Consider the following 20,295-nt stretch of genomic DNA (forward strand, 5'->3'; position numbering starts at 1 on the left):
AAGGAAAAGGGTCTAAGCTGGGCTGATCAAAGTAGAACTCCACAGCTAAGAGAATGAGATGCTGGTGGTGGCAGAAGGCACTACAAGCACCCTAAATTCGTCCACTCCTGGATTTGAATGGCCTCCAAAACAAAGAAGCCACTTTTTCAAATCTGTAATCACTCCAACACAAAGCAGTGAATCGCTAAAACCTCCGTATTCTTCTCCAGAAGAAGTGCTGGACATCGCTCAGTGGTAGATCACATGCTTTGCATGCAAAACTATGGCATCCAGGACTGACTATGGAAACAAGCAGTATCACAACGGCTTTAGCAATCCTTTGGATCAGGCCTCTCTGTGCCCCTTGGGTGGCTCTAGTTAAACAGGGAGAGATGCAGAGGTCAACGCAGGTTTTGACCAAACAGCCGTGTCACTTAGAAGCACTTGAGGGCAGCCTAGAAGCCCATCCAAACTTGTTCTCTGCACTGTTGCAGAGCCCCTGAGCCCCAGTTGTCTCACCTTCACTTGCTAATGATCTGTCAGTGACAAAAAACCGACATTGGCTCCCTTGTCCACAGATCTCCACCTTCCCCTTCAGTGCAAAGTACCAGGTCCATGTTTGAATTTGCATTTTGATGTTTCTGTGAAGGGACACCGCTTCTTCTGGAAGGCTTATCAGAGTTCTTCATAAAGAGAGTGATCCCTTGAATAGACAAGGGGTGAACATTCTGCACTTGAATGTTCCCAAAGTGTGCTCTGCTCAGGTGCAGAATGCACATTTTTAGTTATTACCTTTATCTTGCACCTGTCTTCAACCATGGAACTCAGCATACATGGAATTCCCAGGTCCAATCCTGAGCAGACCTAGGTCAGCCTGGCTTCAGCAAAGCTGCCTCTCTCATGTGCACTCAGACCATATGGTGCCCATAGATGACCACTCACAGAACGTAAGTGGCAGGGAAACCACCTGTTCTTATGCTTTACCAGGACTCTCCCCTCTTTCTCTTACTCAACTGAGACATACCTTTGCCAAAGTATCAGCAGAAAACTTGAACCCAAACCACCACAGATTTCCAGTGAAGGGAAGTCTAGGAGGGCCCGGAGGGTACAGTCTGGATTCCCAGAGTTGTTTCAGGAAGTGCAGAATCAGCCACGGAATCGGAATGATCAACAATACCAATTCCCACCAGATTGCCATGGCTCTTCTCTCTCTCTCTCTCTCTGTCTTCCTGTATCTGCACAGCTGGGCAGGCTGAATGCTCTTTCTGAAGCAGCTTCTCGTTTCATCAGAGGTATTGCTACTACTCCCTGTTTTCTTTTACTGACTCCTTATATAGTTCACTACTTATAATAAAGTATACAATAGATCTTATCTGACATCATAATTGGCTAATCTAGGAATGTGTTTGTTCTAGTATGTATTATACTTGTGTATGTCATCGTCACTGTTGGCAACCTTCAGTCTCGAAAGACTATGGTATCACGCTCTGAATTGTGGTTCTGGGACAGCGTCTAGTGTGGCTGAAAAGGCCGATTCGGGAGTGACAATCCCTTCCACACTGGGAGCAAGTGCAGTCTGTCCCTGGTCTGACTCCATGGCTATGCGCCTTCCTACTTTGCCTCTTTGCCTCGGTCTGTTGGCCAAGTGTCGCTTCACTGGGAAAACAGTGCTGGGAAAACTGGGAAAGGCCATGCTGCACAGCCTGCCTCCAAGCAGGCCGCTCAGAGGCCAGGGTTTCCCACCTGTTGAGGTCCACTCCTAAGGCCTTCAGATCCCTCCTGCAGATGTCTTTGTATCGCAGCTGTGGTCTACCTGTAGGGCACTTTCCCTGCATGAGTTCTCCATAGAGGAGATCCTTTGGGATCCAGCCATCATCCACTCTCATGACATGACCGAGCCAACGCAGGCGTCTCTGTTTCAGCAGTGCATACATGCTAGGGATTCCAGCTTTTTCCAGGACTGTGTTGTTTGGAACTTTGTCCTGCCAGGTGATGCCGAGGATGCGTCGGAGGCAGCGCATGTGCAAAGCGTTCAGTTTCCTCTCCTGTTGTGAGCGAAGAGTCCATGACTCGCTGCAGTATAGAAGTGTAGTCAGGACGCAAGCTCTGTAGACCTGGATCTTGGTATGTTCTGTCAGCTTCTTGTTGGACCAGACTCTCTTTGTGAGTCTGGAAAACGTGGTAGCTGCTTTACCGATGCGTTTGTTTAGCTCACTATTGAGAGAAAGAGTGTCGGAGATCATTGAGCCAAGGTACACAAAGTCATGGACAACCTCCAGTTCATGCGCAGAGATTGTAATGCAGGGAAGTGAGCCCACATCCTGTGTTTTCTTCGTACGTAGGGCTAATACTGTTAAGCCATTGAGACCCAATCCTATCCAACTTTCCAGCACTGATGCAACTGTGTTAGTGGGGTGTGTGCTGCATCCTGGGGCAGTGGGGGCTGTCACATAGGCATCCTCAAGGCTGAATTGCTGGAAAGTTGGAAAGGGTTGGGCCTCAATGGAACAAGATTGGTGATCTGGATCGATGTATTGAAAGCACAGAGATAGCATCCTGGTAATATCTATGATGCTTTGATAGAGATCTTTGATGACATGAACCTTTTAGGTTCACCATTCACCCCCCAGTGGTCCACCAAAGCATCCTTCGGGCACTGAGACTCAGCATCAACTGGCGATGGCCTTCCACCAGTGCTGGGTGTCTCCAGCTGGTGGGAAAGTGCTTTACAGCACTTTTATGACAACCACCAACAGAAGTGGAGCCAGAGCACCGGCGTGTGCCCGTTAGGATCAGGACCTGAGATTGCAAATGAGCCAGACATACAACCAAACTATGAGACAGAACAAATTAGGAAAAGGAGAACAACCAGTTTGAGTGTGTAGCCCCAGAAGAGGCACTGCAAAGTCCAAGCTTGAAATTCAAAAAGGTTTCTACTATGCTGTCTATGCTATTAAGCTCTCTGTTGAAGAGAGATTCTATCAGCTCCAATACAATTCCCCATTTGGCTTCCTATTCTATATATACAGCAGCAACAAAAAATCTCCTGAAGATGTACTTCAGGCTTGCTAGAATTTGGAAAAATTGCTGATGCACAATGGAGAGAAAGATACTGATGCTGAGGATCCAAGCTGTGAACCTGCAGCAATGAAGACTTCCAGAGTCGATGCCGCCACGAGGAGAACTTTCCATACTACGTAAAAGTCCTGGATAATGTGCCGAGTGTTTCTGCTGCTGAGAGTCCTTCTCATGCTTCCAGTGTCAGTGGCAAGAGGTGAACGCAGTTCCTCAAAGCTCAAACTTGGCTTCTGTATCAGCGGAACATGCCAAAGCCTCAGCACTTGACCTGAAGGAATCAGGAATATTTTGTGCAGCTGGGCCAAAAGCAGCCACAGCAGTGCAACGGCAGCCCATCGATGCTCCCCAGCACCAGCGAGTCTGTGTGGCGGGTGGGTGGTCGGGTGGGAGGGAAGCAGGGGGTGGGTAGAACTGGGCAGGGAGGGGGAGGAATGAGGAGGAGAACGGGGGAGGGCTGGATCAAGACTGGGAGTGGAGCAGTATCTGTGGCAGTGGCACCACCGCTATGCTATCCCCTTCACGGCTTTGATCCCCAGGCCCAGGTCCTCTTGGACTTGCACCAGCTATACAGCTGATGCAGGTCTGAGTCGATCCAACTGGACTGTGAGATCTTACCCCGGGCGAGGGAGCAAATATTCCCTTACCGTGAGGAGGTCTTCGCTGCTCAAAACACCCCTGCAAGATGCAGTGAGCCCCCCATTGAGAGTTAGTAGGATGGGGCTACAAGACGGAGTTCCTTTTCACATCAGTTCTGCATATGTGGGTTCTTGTTCCACCCCCACAAGTAAACTAATGCACATAAGCGGCAGGCCACGTTATTAATTAATTTAATATTAATGCATGCAAGGTGTTAATTTCATTGGGCACAAGTATATGAAAATGAGATAAGCTGCCATTTACCAACGATTGTAAGAGGATGAGCTCTGATGACACTCCCAGCGCAATTATTGCTCACGCACAGCAGTGGAGTCAGGGCCAGGCAGGCCGCGCCCTGGTCAAGTGTCCGTGTGCTGATCAGTCTGCAGTTACTGTTCCTTTTCAGGGTAAAGGAATTTCTCCACACCTTTGGAAGTGGCTGTGATTAAGCAGTTACTAAAGACATCCACACTGGATGCACTGACTGGGCACATTTCAAACTAGAGTTTAAATTCACCTTTTGCCTTTGAAATCGGGAAGACTTCGCAAAGGTAGCAGAAGGTCAACTGCAGGTAGCCTTTGATTATGCAGATTACTTTTAACCTCATCATTCCCATTCCTGGGCTGGTTTGGGAACTGAAGCTGCCTTGCTGGGTTGGGAGAAGGACAGAGGAGTCTGACTTGCTAATTCTCCTGGAATTCTGTAACCGTTGCTACCAACTCTGCTGAATGGGGACCCTTCACTCAACTAGAGAACCCTGTTTCTGTGTAAGATGTCACTGGTTAGGGTGGCTGGGATGCGGATCTTCACCCCTCCCTTTGCCACCAGCACCTCCACAGCAGCAACTTGGCTGAGATGTGGATTGGAGCAAGGAGATTCCCTGGTGCAGAGAGTCTAGTCCCGGTAAAACAATAGCCACATGGCATCCTCCTTGCCAGTGGAGAAGTCCACACACTGACCTTGCCTGTGGGAAGATCCAGGGCCTGACCTATTTCCTGATTTCCTTATTTTTATTATTTTATTTATTTATTTATTTATTACAGTTACAGGTGAGGAAATTAGGTTAAACATGGGGATATTTCCTGATTTCCTGCCTCTGATCAGCAGTAAGATCTGAAGCCAGGAACTGTCATGAAATTGGCAGAACAATGTGAATGTGGCTGTGTTCATTACAGTCCTGAACAAAGCTTATCTGTCCATTGCTGATTGTCCCTCCAGCATCCACTGGAGGTGAATGGGGAAAATGCAACCATGTGAATGGTTTTCTGGGCAGGAACCATTGTCTAGGCCAGGTGTAGGCAACCTATGGCCCAGGAGCTTGAGGTGGTCCACATCTGACGCATTGTGTTCCGGGTTTTTTAATGTCTGTAATCTGACATAGAACTGGCGCTACTTTTCAGAGGCTGTTCTCCTAACATAACTTTTCACTGGTCACAGAGACCATGAAAGAGAAAACCAGGGTGCTTTGAGTGATCATGGGTGCAGTCACACTCCCACTTCTGTGTTGCAAGTGTTTTGTGCAGGGGCCCTTCCATCATGGGTGCAGTAACCGTGAAGTTCCTGGGAAGGCACCCTCCCCTCTGTCCTTTTGCAGCACAGACAGACATATATTTAATTATTTTCTCACAGTATTTGCAAAGCCAGGTAATATGGTGGTTCTGGTTGGAGACCCGGAAGATCCGGGTTCAAATCCCTACTCAGCCATGAAGCTTCCTGGGTGACCTTGGGCCAGTCACTCTCTCTCAGCCTCATCTACCTGACAGGGGTAAGAGGGAAGGAACCATGTACAGAAGCATGAGGTGCTTGGAGAAAGGGAGGTATAAAAATAAGGAAGAAAGAATGACTAGTAGGTTCAACCTGTACTCTAGTAGCCCAGACCTATTTAGGACTTGGGAGTTAGCATGAAAAGGATTTAATTTCATCACAGGACAACAACCAGATAGGGGACGTAATCCTCTTTGTCAAGAACTCCTGGTGCTGCCTGTCCTTGTCGGCATTGTTGGCACACTCCTCCTCCTCTCTTGCCCCATCCTGACCCTGCTCTGATTTGGTCAGAATGCAGCATCTGCCAGGTCAGTAATGCTACAGCTACCCTCCTGGGTGCCCACCATTGTGTGCTGGCCTCAGCACACTCCTCTTTCAGTCCCTGCCTAGATCACCACACCCACCACCTGGGGTGTTGCCCTGCCTACAGCATAGGGGTGACGCACTGGCCTCCCGCACCGGGTGATGCGAACCCCAGTGATGCCACTGCAGTAGCCCAGTCCTATCAAGGACTTGGGAGTTGCCGTGAAAAGAATTCTATTTCATCACAGGACAACAACCAGATATGGGACGTAATCCTCTTTGTCAAGAACTCCTGGTGCTGCCACTGGTCACCACTAGTGACCAAAATCACATTTTGTAAAAATAATAACATCATGTTATGTATCAATCAATGTGTAATTTCATGCAGAATGCAATGAAAAAACTGCATTGAAATATCTTTATTCTATCAAAAGGTACAGCAAAAGAACCAGTGGGTGCGGGGCAATGGTAGATCACCACACCCAACACTTCTCCAATTCTTAGGATGTTCCTCTTCTCTTATTGGCTCCCTTCATTTACCCTGCCCTGTCTACTGACCCTACCTTGCCCTCCCAAAGATCAGAACAGTGCAGCCAATCACTCCCAGAGGCCCTTCACAGATTCAGCTCTTTGGTGATCAGCAGGCAAACAAATCAATCATTAGGCCAGTGGTATTCAAACTGAGGTGTCACAACGCCCCAGCCTGTGGGTCCTGGCCTCTGCCCCCTTAAGGGGTGGGGGCAGCCAGGAGACAGGAGGAAGGCAGCGGCGCAATCCACAGGATCGCACCGCTCAGGGGGCCTGCAGGGGCTTGGGTGCACTTGCCCAAGCCTCCTGTAGCCTCCCAGGGGTGCGGGGAGCCCTGCACCACCTTCGGCAGGGCTCCCCAGGTCAGGAAAAGTGAAAGCGGAGTGATCGCGCCCCACTCCGCAAAACTGGAAGCAGAGCACGATTGCTCCGCTTTCCCTTCTGACGGGGCTGCAGGGACTGGGGTGCACCCTCCAGTCCCTGCAGCAGCCTTCCCTGTGTGAGGGCAGCTCTGTGCAAGCGCCTGCAGGGCTCCCCAGGTCAGGGAAAGGGAGAGTGGGGTGATTGTGCTCCGCTTCTGCTTTTGCGGAGGCTCCACTCACTGTCGCCCTGCACATGCCTGATCTTGTCTGATCTCGGAAGCTAAGCAGGGTCAGGCCTGGTTAGTACTTGGATGGGAGACCTCCTGGGAATACCTGGTGCTGTAGGCTTATACCATAGTCTTTTGAGACTGAAGGTTGCCAACCAAAGCCACTATCCCTTTCCCTGACCTCAGGCACCCTGCAGGCGCTCCCCATACACAGGGACGGCTGCTGCAGGGACTGGTGAGTGTGTCCCAGTCCCTGCAGCCCCCTGAGTGATGCGATCCTGGGGATTGCATCGCTGCCTTCCCCTGCTGCTTCCTCCCCCACCCCTGCAAAGACTTACTGCGGATTTGAAACTGCGGATTTTTAAGGAAGGAAGGAAGGAAGACTAGTAGGTTCAACCTGTACTCTAGTAGCCCAGACCTATTTAGGACTTGGGAGTTAGCATGAAAAGGATTTAATTTCATCACAGGACAACAACTAGGTAGGGGACATAATGCACTTTGTCAAGAACACCTGGTGCTGCCTGTCCTTGTCGGCATTGTTGGCACCCTCCTCCTCTCTTGCCCCACCCTGACCCTGCTCTGATTTGGCCAGAATGCAGCATCTGCCAGGTCAATAATGCTACAGCTACCCTCCTGGGTGCCCACCATTGTGTGCTGGCCTCAGCACACTCCTCTTTCAGTCCCTGCATTAAGTCGAAACTGTTTCAGTTTTGCAGTGACAAAATCACCTCATGGCTGCCAGAAAAGCGTTCCAAGTTCCGAACACGACAACTGAGAAGACCCTGTTCCTGTCCCCTGGTTGCCGCTTCCCACCTCAGCAGGCAGACAGGAAAAGGCATCTCAAGAACACCTCTGTAACCAGGCAGATTCACATGGGAGAAAATACACCTGACATGCGTATTAGAACTTGGCTTCCGGAAAAGTTGAACATTTTACAACATGCATGATGTGCGTCAGGGCAAACCTGAGAAGGCAACATCCCTATTTCCTGCCCAGGGATAGGGCCTTTGTCAAAGGTCAAACACACATGGAGCTTTCTCAAAAACATTTCATCCAGCACTTCAAAATGGGACTGCACTGTTCAGCAATCCTGCTGGAAGTGAACCAAACCCCAGTTCTGAATTTCATGGAAACAGAGAACCCAAGAGCTGTAGCAATGAGGAGAACAGAAGGAAAAGGGTCTAAGCTGGGCTGATCAAAGTAGAACTCCACAGCTAAGAGAATGAGATGCTGGTGGTGGCAGAAGGCACTACAAGCACCCTAAATTCGTCCACTCCTGGATTTGAATGGCCTCCAAAACAAAGAAGCCACTTTTTCAAATCTGTAATCACTCCAACACAAAGCAGTGAATCGCTAAAACCTCCGTATTCTTCTCCAGAAGAAGTGCTGGACATCGCTCAGTGGTAGATCACATGCTTTGCATGCAAAACTATGGCATCCAGGACTGACTATGGAAACAAGCAGTATCACAACGGCTTTAGCAATCCTTTGGATCAGGCCTCTCTGTGCCCCTTGGGTGGCTCTAGTTAAACAGGGAGAGATGCAGAGGTCAACGCAGGTTTTGACCAAACAGCCGTGTCACTTAGAAGCACTTGAGGGCAGCCTAGAAGCCCATCCAAACTTGTTCTCTGCACTGTTGCAGAGCCCCTGAGCCCCAGTTGTCTCACCTTCACTTGCTAATGATCTGTCAGTGACAAAAAACCGACATTGGCTCCCTTGTCCACAGATCTCCACCTTCCCCTTCAGTGCAAAGTACCAGATCCATGTTTGAATTTGCATTTTGATGTTTCTGTGAAGGGACACCGCTTCTTCTGGAAGGCTTATCAGAGTTCTTCATAAAGAGAGTGATCCCTTGAATAGACAAGGGGTGAACATTCTGCACTTGAATGTGCCCAAAGTGTGCTCTGCTCAGGTGCAGAATGCACATTTTTAGTTATTACCTTTATCTTGCACCTGTCTTCAACCATGGAACTCAGCATACATGGAATTCCCAGGTCCAATCCTGAGCAGACCTAGGTCAGCCTGGCTTCAGCAAAGCTGCCTCTCTCATGTGCACTCAGACCATATGGTGCCCATAGATGACCACTCACAGAACGTAAGTGGCAGGGAAACCACCTGTTCTTATGCTTTACCAGGACTCTCCCCTCTTTCTCTTACTCAACTGAGACATACCTTTGCCAAAGTATCAGCAGAAAACTTGAACCCAAACCACCACAGATTTCCAGTGAAGGGAAGTCTAGGAGGGCCCGGAGGGTACAGTCTGGATTCCCAGAGTTGTTTCAGGAAGTGCAGAATCAGCCACGGAATCGGAATGATCAACAATACCAATTCCCACCAGATTGCCATGGCTCTTCTCTCTCTCTCTCTCTCTGTCTTCCTGTATCTGCACAGCTGGGCAGGCTGAATGCTCTTTCTGAAGCAGCTTCTCGTTTCATCAGAGGTATTGCTACTACTCCCTGTTTTCTTTTACTGACTCCTTATATAGTTCACTACTTATAATAAAGTATACAATAGATCTTATCTGACATCATAATTGGCTAATCTAGGAATGTGTTTGTTCTAGTATGTATTATACTTGTGTATGTCATCGTCACTGTTGGCAACCTTCAGTCTCGAAAGACTATGGTATCACGCTCTGAATTGTGGTTCTGGGACAGCGTCTAGTGTGGCTGAAAAGGCCGATTCGGGAGTGACAATCCCTTCCACACTGGGAGCAAGTGCAGTCTGTCCCTGGTCTGACTCCATGGCTATGCGCCTTCCTACTTTGCCTCTTTGCCTCGGTCTGTTGGCCAAGTGTCGCTTCACTGGGAAAACAGTGCTGGGAAAACTGGGAAAGGCCATGCTGCACAGCCTGCCTCCAAGCAGGCCGCTCAGAGGCCAGGGTTTCCCACCTGTTGAGGTCCACTCCTAAGGCCTTCAGATCCCTCCTGCAGATGTCTTTGTATCGCAGCTGTGGTCTACCTGTAGGGCACTTTCCCTGCATGAGTTCTCCATAGAGGAGATCCTTTGGGATCCAGCCATCATCCACTCTCATGACATGACCGAGCCAACGCAGGCGTCTCTGTTTCAGCAGTGCATACATGCTAGGGATTCCAGCTTTTTCCAGGACTGTGTTGTTTGGAACTTTGTCCTGCCAGGTGATGCCGAGGATGCGTCGGAGGCAGCGCATGTGCAAAGCGTTCAGTTTCCTCTCCTGTTGTGAGCGAAGAGTCCATGACTCGCTGCAGTATAGAAGTGTAGTCAGGACGCAAGCTCTGTAGACCTGGATCTTGGTATGTTCTGTCAGCTTCTTGTTGGACCAGACTCTCTTTGTGAGTCTGGAAAACGTGGTAGCTGCTTTACCGATGCGTTTGTTTAGCTCACTATTGAGAGAAAGAGTGTCGGAGATCATTGAGCCAAGGTACACAAAGTCATGGACAACCTCCAGTTCATGCGCAGAGATTGTAATGCAGGGAAGTGAGCCCACATCCTGTGTTTTCTTCGTACGTAGGGCTAATACTGTTAAGCCATTGAGACCCAATCCTATCCAACTTTCCAGCACTGATGCAACTGTGTTAGTGGGGTGTGTGCTGCATCCTGGGGCAGTGGGGGCTGTCACATAGGCATCCTCAAGGCTGAATTGCTGGAAAGTTGGAAAGGGTTGGGCCTCAATGGAACAAGATTGGTGATCTGGATCGATGTATTGAAAGCACAGAGATAGCATCCTGGTAATATCTATGATGCTTTGATAGAGATCTTTGATGACATGAACCTTTTAGGTTCACCATTCACCCCCCAGTGGTCCACCAAAGCATCCTTCGGGCACTGAGACTCAGCATCAACTGGCGATGGCCTTCCACCAGTGCTGGGTGTCTCCAGCTGGTGGGAAAGTGCTTTACAGCACTTTTATGACAACCACCAACAGAAGTGGAGCCAGAGCACCGGCGTGTGCCCGTTAGGATCAGGACCTGAGATTGCAAATGAGCCAGACATACAACCAAACTATGAGACAGAACAAATTAGGAAAAGGAGAACAACCAGTTTGAGTGTGTAGCCCCAGAAGAGGCACTGCAAAGTCCAAGCTTGAAATTCAAAAAGGTTTCTACTATGCTGTCTATGCTATTAAGCTCTCTGTTGAAGAGAGATTCTATCAGCTCCAATACAATTCCCCATTTGGCTTCCTATTCTATATATACAGCAGCAACAAAAAATCTCCTGAAGATGTACTTCAGGCTTGCTAGAATTTGGAAAAATTGCTGATGCACAATGGAGAGAAAGATACTGATGCTGAGGATCCAAGCTGTGAACCTGCAGCAATGAAGACTTCCAGAGTCGATGCCGCCACGAGGAGAACTTTCCATACTACGTAAAAGTCCTGGATAATGTGCCGAGTGTTTCTGCTGCTGAGAGTCCTTCTCATGCTTCCAGTGTCAGTGGCAAGAGGTGAACGCAGTTCCTCAAAGCTCAAACTTGGCTTCTGTATCAGCGGAACATGCCAAAGCCTCAGCACTTGACCTGAAGGAATCAGGAATATTTTGTGCAGCTGGGCCAAAAGCAGCCACAGCAGTGCAACGGCAGCCCATCGATGCTCCCCAGCACCAGCGAGTCTGTGTGGCGGGTGGGTGGTCGGGTGGGAGGGAAGCAGGGGGTGGGTAGAACTGGGCAGGGAGGGGGAGGAATGAGGAGGAGAACGGGGGAGGGCTGGATCAAGACTGGGAGTGGAGCAGTATCTGTGGCAGTGGCACCACCGCTATGCTATCCCCTTCACGGCTTTGATCCCCAGGCCCAGGTCCTCTTGGACTTGCACCAGCTATACAGCTGATGCAGGTCTGAGTCGATCCAACTGGACTGTGAGATCTTACCCCGGGCGAGGGAGCAAATATTCCCTTACCGTGAGGAGGTCTTCGCTGCTCAAAACACCCCTGCAAGATGCAGTGAGCCCCCCATTGAGAGTTAGTAGGATGGGGCTACAAGACGGAGTTCCTTTTCACATCAGTTCTGCATATGTGGGTTCTTGTTCCACCCCCACAAGTAAACTAATGCACATAAGCGGCAGGCCACGTTATTAATTAATTTAATATTAATGCATGCAAGGTGTTAATTTCATTGGGCACAAGTATATGAAAATGAGATAAGCTGCCATTTACCAACGATTGTAAGAGGATGAGCTCTGATGACACTCCCAGCGCAATTATTGCTCACGCACAGCAGTGGAGTCAGGGCCAGGCAGGCCGCGCCCTGGTCAAGTGTCCGTGTGCTGATCAGTCTGCAGTTACTGTTCCTTTTCAGGGTAAAGGAATTTCTCCACACCTTTGGAAGTGGCTGTGATTAAGCAGTTACTAAAGACATCCACACTGGATGCACTGACTGGGCACATTTCAAACTAGAGTTTAAATTCACCTTTTGCCTTTGAAATCGGGAAGACTTCGCAAAGGTAGCAGAAGGTCAACTGCAGGTAGCCTTTGATTATGCAGATTACTTTTAACCTCATCATTCCCATTCCTGGGCTGGTTTGGGAACTGAAGCTGCCTTGCTGGGTTGGGAGAAGGACAGAGGAGTCTGACTTGCTAATTCTCCTGGAATTCTGTAACCGTTGCTACCAACTCTGCTGAATGGGGACCCTTCACTCAACTAGAGAACCCTGTTTCTGTGTAAGATGTCACTGGTTAGGGTGGCTGGGATGCGGATCTTCACCCCTCCCTTTGCCACCAGCACCTCCACAGCAGCAACTTGGCTGAGATGTGGATTGGAGCAAGGAGATTCCCTGGTGCAGAGAGTCTAGTCCCGGTAAAACAATAGCCACATGGCATCCTCCTTGCCAGTGGAGAAGTCCACACACTGACCTTGCCTGTGGGAAGATCCAGGGCCTGACCTATTTCCTGATTTCCTTATTTTTATTATTTTATTTATTTATTTATTTATTACAGTTACAGGTGAGGAAATTAGGTTAAACATGGGGATATTTCCTGATTTCCTGCCTCTGATCAGCAGTAAGATCTGAAGCCAGGAACTGTCATGAAATTGGCAGAACAATGTGAATGTGGCTGTGTTCATTACAGTCCTGAACAAAGCTTATCTGTCCATTGCTGATTGTCCCTCCAGCATCCACTGGAGGTGAATGGGGAAAATGCAACCATGTGAATGGTTTTCTGGGCAGGAACCATTGTCTAGGCCAGGTGTAGGCAACCTATGGCCCAGGAGCTTGAGGTGGTCCACATCTGACGCATTGTGTTCCGGGTTTTTTAATGTCTGTAATCTGACATAGAACTGGCGCTACTTTTCAGAGGCTGTTCTCCTAACATAACTTTTCACTGGTCACAGAGACCATGAAAGAGAAAACCAGGGTGCTTTGAGTGATCATGGGTGCAGTCACACTCCCACTTCTGTGTTGCAAGTGTTTTGTGCAGGGGCCCTTCCATCATGGGTGCAGTAACCGTGAAGTTCCTGGGAAGGCACCCTCCCCTCTGTCCTTTTGCAGCACAGACAGACATATATTTAATTATTTTCTCACAGTATTTGCAAAGCCAGGTAATATGGTGGTTCTGGTTGGAGACCCGGAAGATCCGGGTTCAAATCCCTACTCAGCCATGAAGCTTCCTGGGTGACCTTGGGCCAGTCACTCTCTCTCAGCCTCATCTACCTGACAGGGGTAAGAGGGAAGGAACCATGTACAGAAGCATGAGGTGCTTGGAGAAAGGGAGGTATAAAAATAAGGAAGAAAGAATGACTAGTAGGTTCAACCTGTACTCTAGTAGCCCAGACCTATTTAGGACTTGGGAGTTAGCATGAAAAGGATTTAATTTCATCACAGGACAACAACCAGATAGGGGACGTAATCCTCTTTGTCAAGAACTCCTGGTGCTGCCTGTCCTTGTCGGCATTGTTGGCACACTCCTCCTCCTCTCTTGCCCCATCCTGACCCTGCTCTGATTTGGTCAGAATGCAGCATCTGCCAGGTCAGTAATGCTACAGCTACCCTCCTGGGTGCCCACCATTGTGTGCTGGCCTCAGCACACTCCTCTTTCAGTCCCTGCCTAGATCACCACACCCACCACCTGGGGTGTTGCCCTGCCTACAGCATAGGGGTGACGCACTGGCCTCCCGCACCGGGTGATGCGAACCCCAGTGATGCCACTGCAGTAGCCCAGTCCTATCAAGGACTTGGGAGTTGCCGTGAAAAGAATTCTATTTCATCACAGGACAACAACCAGATATGGGACGTAATCCTCTTTGTCAAGAACTCCTGGTGCTGCCACTGGTCACCACTAGTGACCAAAATCACATTTTGTAAAAATAATAACATCATGTTATGTATCAATCAATGTGTAATTTCATGCAGAATGCAATGAAAAAACTGCATTGAAATATCTTTATTCTATCAAAAGGTACAGCAAAAGAACCAGTGGGTGCGGGGCAATGGTAGATCACCACACCCAACACTTCTCCAATTCTTAGGATGTTCCTCTTCTCTTATTGGCTCCCTTCATTTACCCTGCCCTGTCTACTGACCCTACCTTGCCCTCCCAAAGATCAGAACAGTGCAGCCAATCACTCCCAGAGGCCCTTCACAGATTCAGCTCTTTGGTGATCAGCAGGCAAACAAATCAATCATTAGGCCAGTGGTATTCAAACTGAGGTGTCACAACGCCCCAGCCTGTGGGTCCTGGCCTCTGCCCCCTTAAGGGGTGGGGGCAGCCAGGAGACAGGAGGAAGGCAGCGGCGCAATCCACAGGATCGCACCGCTCAGGGGGCCTGCAGGGGCTTGGGTGCACTTGCCCAAGCCTCCTGTAGCCTCCCAGGGGTGCGGGGAGCCCTGCACCACCTTCGGCAGGGCTCCCCAGGTCAGGAAAAGTGAAAGCGGAGTGATCGCGCCCCACTCCGCAAAACTGGAAGCAGAGCACGATTGCTCCGCTTTCCCTTCTGACGGGGCTGCAGGGACTGGGGTGCACCCTCCAGTCCCTGCAGCAGCCTTCCCTGTGTGAGGGCAGCTCTGTGCAAGCGCCTGCAGGGCTCCCCAGGTCAGGGAAAGGGAGAGTGGGGTGATTGTGCTCCGCTTCTGCTTTTGCGGAGGCTCCACTCACTGTCGCCCTGCACATGCCTGATCTTGTCTGATCTCGGAAGCTAAGCAGGGTCAGGCCTGGTTAGTACTTGGATGGGAGACCTCCTGGGAATACCTGGTGCTGTAGGCTTATACCATAGTCTTTTGAGACTGAAGGTTGCCAACCAAAGCCACTATCCCTTTCCCTGACCTCAGGCACCCTGCAGGCGCTCCCCATACACAGGGACGGCTGCTGCAGGGACTGGTGAGTGTGTCCCAGTCCCTGCAGCCCCCTGAGTGATGCGATCCTGGGGATTGCATCGCTGCCTTCCCCTGCTGCTTCCTCCCCCACCCCTGCAAAGACTTACTGCGGATTTGAAACTGCGGATTTTTAAGGAAGGAAGGAAGACTAGTAGGTTCAACCTGTACTCTAGTAGCCCAGACCTATTTAGGACTTGGGAGTTAGCATGAAAAGGATTTAATTTCATCACAGGACAACAACTAGGTAGGGGACATAATGCACTTTGTCAAGAACACCTGGTGCTGCCTGTCCTTGTCGGCATTGTTGGCACCCTCCTCCTCTCTTGCCCCACCCTGACCCTGCTCTGATTTGGCCAGAATGCAGCATCTGCCAGGTCAATAATGCTACAGCTACCCTCCTGGGTGCCCACCATTGTGTGCTGGCCTCAGCACACTCCTCTTTCAGTCCCTGCATTAAGTCGAAACTGTTTCAGTTTTGCAGTGACAAAATCACCTCATGGCTGCCAGAAAAGCGTTCCAAGTTCCGAACGCGACAACTGAGAAGACCCTGTTCCTGTCCCCTGGTTGCCGCTTCCCACCTCAGCAGGCAGACAGGAAAAGGCATCTCAAGAACACCTCTGTAACCAGGCAGATTCACATGGGAGAAAATACACCTGACATGCGTATTAGAACTTGGCTTCCGGAAAAGTTGAACATTTTACAACATGCATGATGTGCGTCAGGGCAAACCTGAGAAGGCAACATCCCTATTTCCTGCCCAGGGATAGGGCCTTTGTCAAAGGTCAAACACACATGGAGCTTTCTCAAAAACATTTCATCCAGCACTTCAAAATGGGACTGCACTGTTCAGCAATCCTGCTGGAAGTGAACCAAACCCCAGTTCTGAATTTCATGGAAACAGAGAACCCAAGAGCTGTAGCAATGAGGAGAACAGAAGGAAAAGGGTCTAAGCTGGGCTGATCAAAGTAGAACTCCACAGCTAAGAGAATGAGATGCTGGTGGTGGCAGAAGGCACTACAAGCACCCTAAATTCGTCCACTCCTGGATTTGAATGGCCTCCAAAACAAAGAAGCCACTTTTTCAAATCTGTAATCACTCCAACACAAAGCAGTGAATCGCTAAAACCTCCGTATTCTTCTCCAGAAGAAGTGCTGGACATCGCTCAGTGGTAGATCACATGCTTTGCATGCAAAACTATGGCATCCAGGACTGACTATGGAAACAAGCAGTATCACAACGGCTTTAGCAATCCTTTGGATCAGGCCTCTCTGTGCCCCTTGGGTGGCTCTAGTTAAACAGGGAGAGATGCAGAGGTCAACGCAGGTTTTGACCAAACAGCCGTGTCACTTAGAAGCACTTGAGGGCAGCCTAGAAGCCCATCCAAACTTGTTCTCTGCACTGTTGCAGAGCCCCTGAGCCCCAGTTGTCTCACCTTCACTTGCTAATGATCTGTCAGTGACAAAAAACCGACATTGGCTCCCTTGTCCACAGATCTCCACCTTCCCCTTCAGTGCAAAGTACCAGATCCATGTTTGAATTTGCATTTTGATGTTTCTGTGAAGGGACACCGCTTCTTCTGGAAGGCTTATCAGAGTTCTTCATAAAGAGAGTGATCCCTTGAATAGACAAGGGGTGAACATTCTGCACTTGAATGTGCCCAAAGTGTGCTCTGCTCAGGTGCAGAATGCACATTTTTAGTTATTACCTTTATCTTGCACCTGTCTTCAACCATGGAACTCAGCATACATGGAATTCCCAGGTCCAATCCTGAGCAGACCTAGGTCAGCCTGGCTTCAGCAAAGCTGCCTCTCTCATGTGCACTCAGACCATATGGTGCCCATAGATGACCACTCACAGAACGTAAGTGGCAGGGAAACCACCTGTTCTTATGCTTTACCAGGACTCTCCCCTCTTTCTCTTACTCAACTGAGACATACCTTTGCCAAAGTATCAGCAGAAAACTTGAACCCAAACCACCACAGATTTCCAGTGAAGGGAAGTCTAGGAGGGCCCGGAGGGTACAGTCTGGATTCCCAGAGTTGTTTCAGGAAGTGCAGAATCAGCCACGGAATCGGAATGATCAACAATACCAATTCCCACCAGATTGCCATGGCTCTTCTCTCTCTCTCTCTCTCTGTCTTCCTGTATCTGCACAGCTGGGCAGGCTGAATGCTCTTTCTGAAGCAGCTTCTCGTTTCATCAGAGGTATTGCTACTACTCCCTGTTTTCTTTTACTGACTCCTTATATAGTTCACTACTTATAATAAAGTATACAATAGATCTTATCTGACATCATAATTGGCTAATCTAGGAATGTGTTTGTTCTAGTATGTATTATACTTGTGTATGTCATCGTCACTGTTGGCAACCTTCAGTCTCGAAAGACTATGGTATCACGCTCTGAATTGTGGTTCTGGGACAGCGTCTAGTGTGGCTGAAAAGGCCGATTCGGGAGTGACAATCCCTTCCACACTGGGAGCAAGTGCAGTCTGTCCCTGGTCTGACTCCATGGCTATGCGCCTTCCTACTTTGCCTCTTTGCCTCGGTCTGTTGGCCAAGTGTCGCTTCACTGGGAAAACAGTGCTGGGAAAACTGGGAAAGGCCATGCTGCACAGCCTGCCTCCAAGCAGGCCGCTCAGAGGCCAGGGTTTCCCACCTGTTGAGGTCCACTCCTAAGGCCTTCAGATCCCTCCTGCAGATGTCTTTGTATCGCAGCTGTGGTCTACCTGTAGGGCACTTTCCCTGCATGAGTTCTCCATAGAGGAGATCCTTTGGGATCCAGCCATCATCCACTCTCATGACATGACCGAGCCAACGCAGGCGTCTCTGTTTCAGCAGTGCATACATGCTAGGGATTCCAGCTTTTTCCAGGACTGTGTTGTTTGGAACTTTGTCCTGCCAGGTGATGCCGAGGATGCGTCGGAGGCAGCGCATGTGCAAAGCGTTCAGTTTCCTCTCCTGTTGTGAGCGAAGAGTCCATGACTCGCTGCAGTATAGAAGTGTAGTCAGGACGCAAGCTCTGTAGACCTGGATCTTGGTATGTTCTGTCAGCTTCTTGTTGGACCAGACTCTCTTTGTGAGTCTGGAAAACGTGGTAGCTGCTTTACCGATGCGTTTGTTTAGCTCACTATTGAGAGAAAGAGTGTCGGAGATCATTGAGCCAAGGTACACAAAGTCATGGACAACCTCCAGTTCATGCGCAGAGATTGTAATGCAGGGAAGTGAGCCCACATCCTGTGTTTTCTTCGTACGTAGGGCTAATACTGTTAAGCCATTGAGACCCAATCCTATCCAACTTTCCAGCACTGATGCAACTGTGTTAGTGGGGTGTGTGCTGCATCCTGGGGCAGTGGGGGCTGTCACATAGGCATCCTCAAGGCTGAATTGCTGGAAAGTTGGAAAGGGTTGGGCCTCAATGGAACAAGATTGGTGATCTGGATCGATGTATTGAAAGCACAGAGATAGCATCCTGGTAATATCTATGATGCTTTGATAGAGATCTTTGATGACATGAACCTTTTAGGTTCACCATTCACCCCCCAGTGGTCCACCAAAGCATCCTTCGGGCACTGAGACTCAGCATCAACTGGCGATGGCCTTCCACCAGTGCTGGGTGTCTCCAGCTGGTGGGAAAGTGCTTTACAGCACTTTTATGACAACCACCAACAGAAGTGGAGCCAGAGCACCGGCGTGTGCCCGTTAGGATCAGGACCTGAGATTGCAAATGAGCCAGACATACAACCAAACTATGAGACAGAACAAATTAGGAAAAGGAGAACAACCAGTTTGAGTGTGTAGCCCCAGAAGAGGCACTGCAAAGTCCAAGCTTGAAATTCAAAAAGGTTTCTACTATGCTGTCTATGCTATTAAGCTCTCTGTTGAAGAGAGATTCTATCAGCTCCAATACAATTCCCCATTTGGCTTCCTATTCTATATATACAGCAGCAACAAAAAATCTCCTGAAGATGTACTTCAGGCTTGCTAGAATTTGGAAAAATTGCTGATGCACAATGGAGAGAAAGATACTGATGCTGAGGATCCAAGCTGTGAACCTGCAGCAATGAAGACTTCCAGAGTCGATGCCGCCACGAGGAGAACTTTCCATACTACGTAAAAGTCCTGGATAATGTGCCGAGTGTTTCTGCTGCTGAGAGTCCTTCTCATGCTTCCAGTGTCAGTGGCAAGAGGTGAACGCAGTTCCTCAAAGCTCAAACTTGGCTTCTGTATCAGCGGAACATGCCAAAGCCTCAGCACTTGACCTGAAGGAATCAGGAATATTTTGTGCAGCTGGGCCAAAAGCAGCCACAGCAGTGCAACGGCAGCCCATCGATGCTCCCCAGCACCAGCGAGTCTGTGTGGCGGGTGGGTGGTCGGGTGGGAGGGAAGCAGGGGGTGGGTAGAACTGGGCAGGGAGGGGGAGGAATGAGGAGGAGAACGGGGGAGGGCTGGATCAAGACTGGGAGTGGAGCAGTATCTGTGGCAGTGGCACCACCGCTATGCTATCCCCTTCACGGCTTTGATCCCCAGGCCCAGGTCCTCTTGGACTTGCACCAGCTATACAGCTGATGCAGGTCTGAGTCGATCCAACTGGACTGTGAGATCTTACCCCGGGCGAGGGAGCAAATATTCCCTTACCGTGAGGAGGTCTTCGCTGCTCAAAACACCCCTGCAAGATGCAGTGAGCCCCCCATTGAGAGTTAGTAGGATGGGGCTACAAGACGGAGTTCCTTTTCACATCAGTTCTGCATATGTGGGTTCTTGTTCCACCCCCACAAGTAAACTAATGCACATAAGCGGCAGGCCACGTTATTAATTAATTTAATATTAATGCATGCAAGGTGTTAATTTCATTGGGCACAAGTATATGAAAATGAGATAAGCTGCCATTTACCAACGATTGTAAGAGGATGAGCTCTGATGACACTCCCAGCGCAATTATTGCTCACGCACAGCAGTGGAGTCAGGGCCAGGCAGGCCGCGCCCTGGTCAAGTGTCCGTGTGCTGATCAGTCTGCAGTTACTGTTCCTTTTCAGGGTAAAGGAATTTCTCCACACCTTTGGAAGTGGCTGTGATTAAGCAGTTACTAAAGACATCCACACTGGATGCACTGACTGGGCACATTTCAAACTAGAGTTTAAA

The 20,295-nt window shown here is 49.5% G+C and overlaps 1 protein-coding gene and 2 pseudogenes across 1 annotated transcript in view; 2 read left to right on the forward strand and 1 right to left on the reverse strand.

Annotated features, from left to right (window-relative positions):
• The window catches only part of LOC136645974 (cytochrome P450 2J2-like), a 249,571-nt gene that overhangs the window by 168,157 nt on the left and 61,119 nt on the right, over nucleotides 1-20,295 (reverse strand). The window lies entirely within an intron of this gene.
• LOC136646486 (5S ribosomal RNA) lies at nucleotides 6,880-6,999 on the forward strand (annotated as a pseudogene).
• LOC136646487 (5S ribosomal RNA) lies at nucleotides 14,927-15,046 on the forward strand (annotated as a pseudogene).

The sequence above is a fragment of the Tiliqua scincoides genome, chromosome 3, assembly GCF_035046505.1.
Source record: "Tiliqua scincoides isolate rTilSci1 chromosome 3, rTilSci1.hap2, whole genome shotgun sequence".
NCBI lineage: Eukaryota > Metazoa > Chordata > Lepidosauria > Squamata > Scincidae > Tiliqua > Tiliqua scincoides.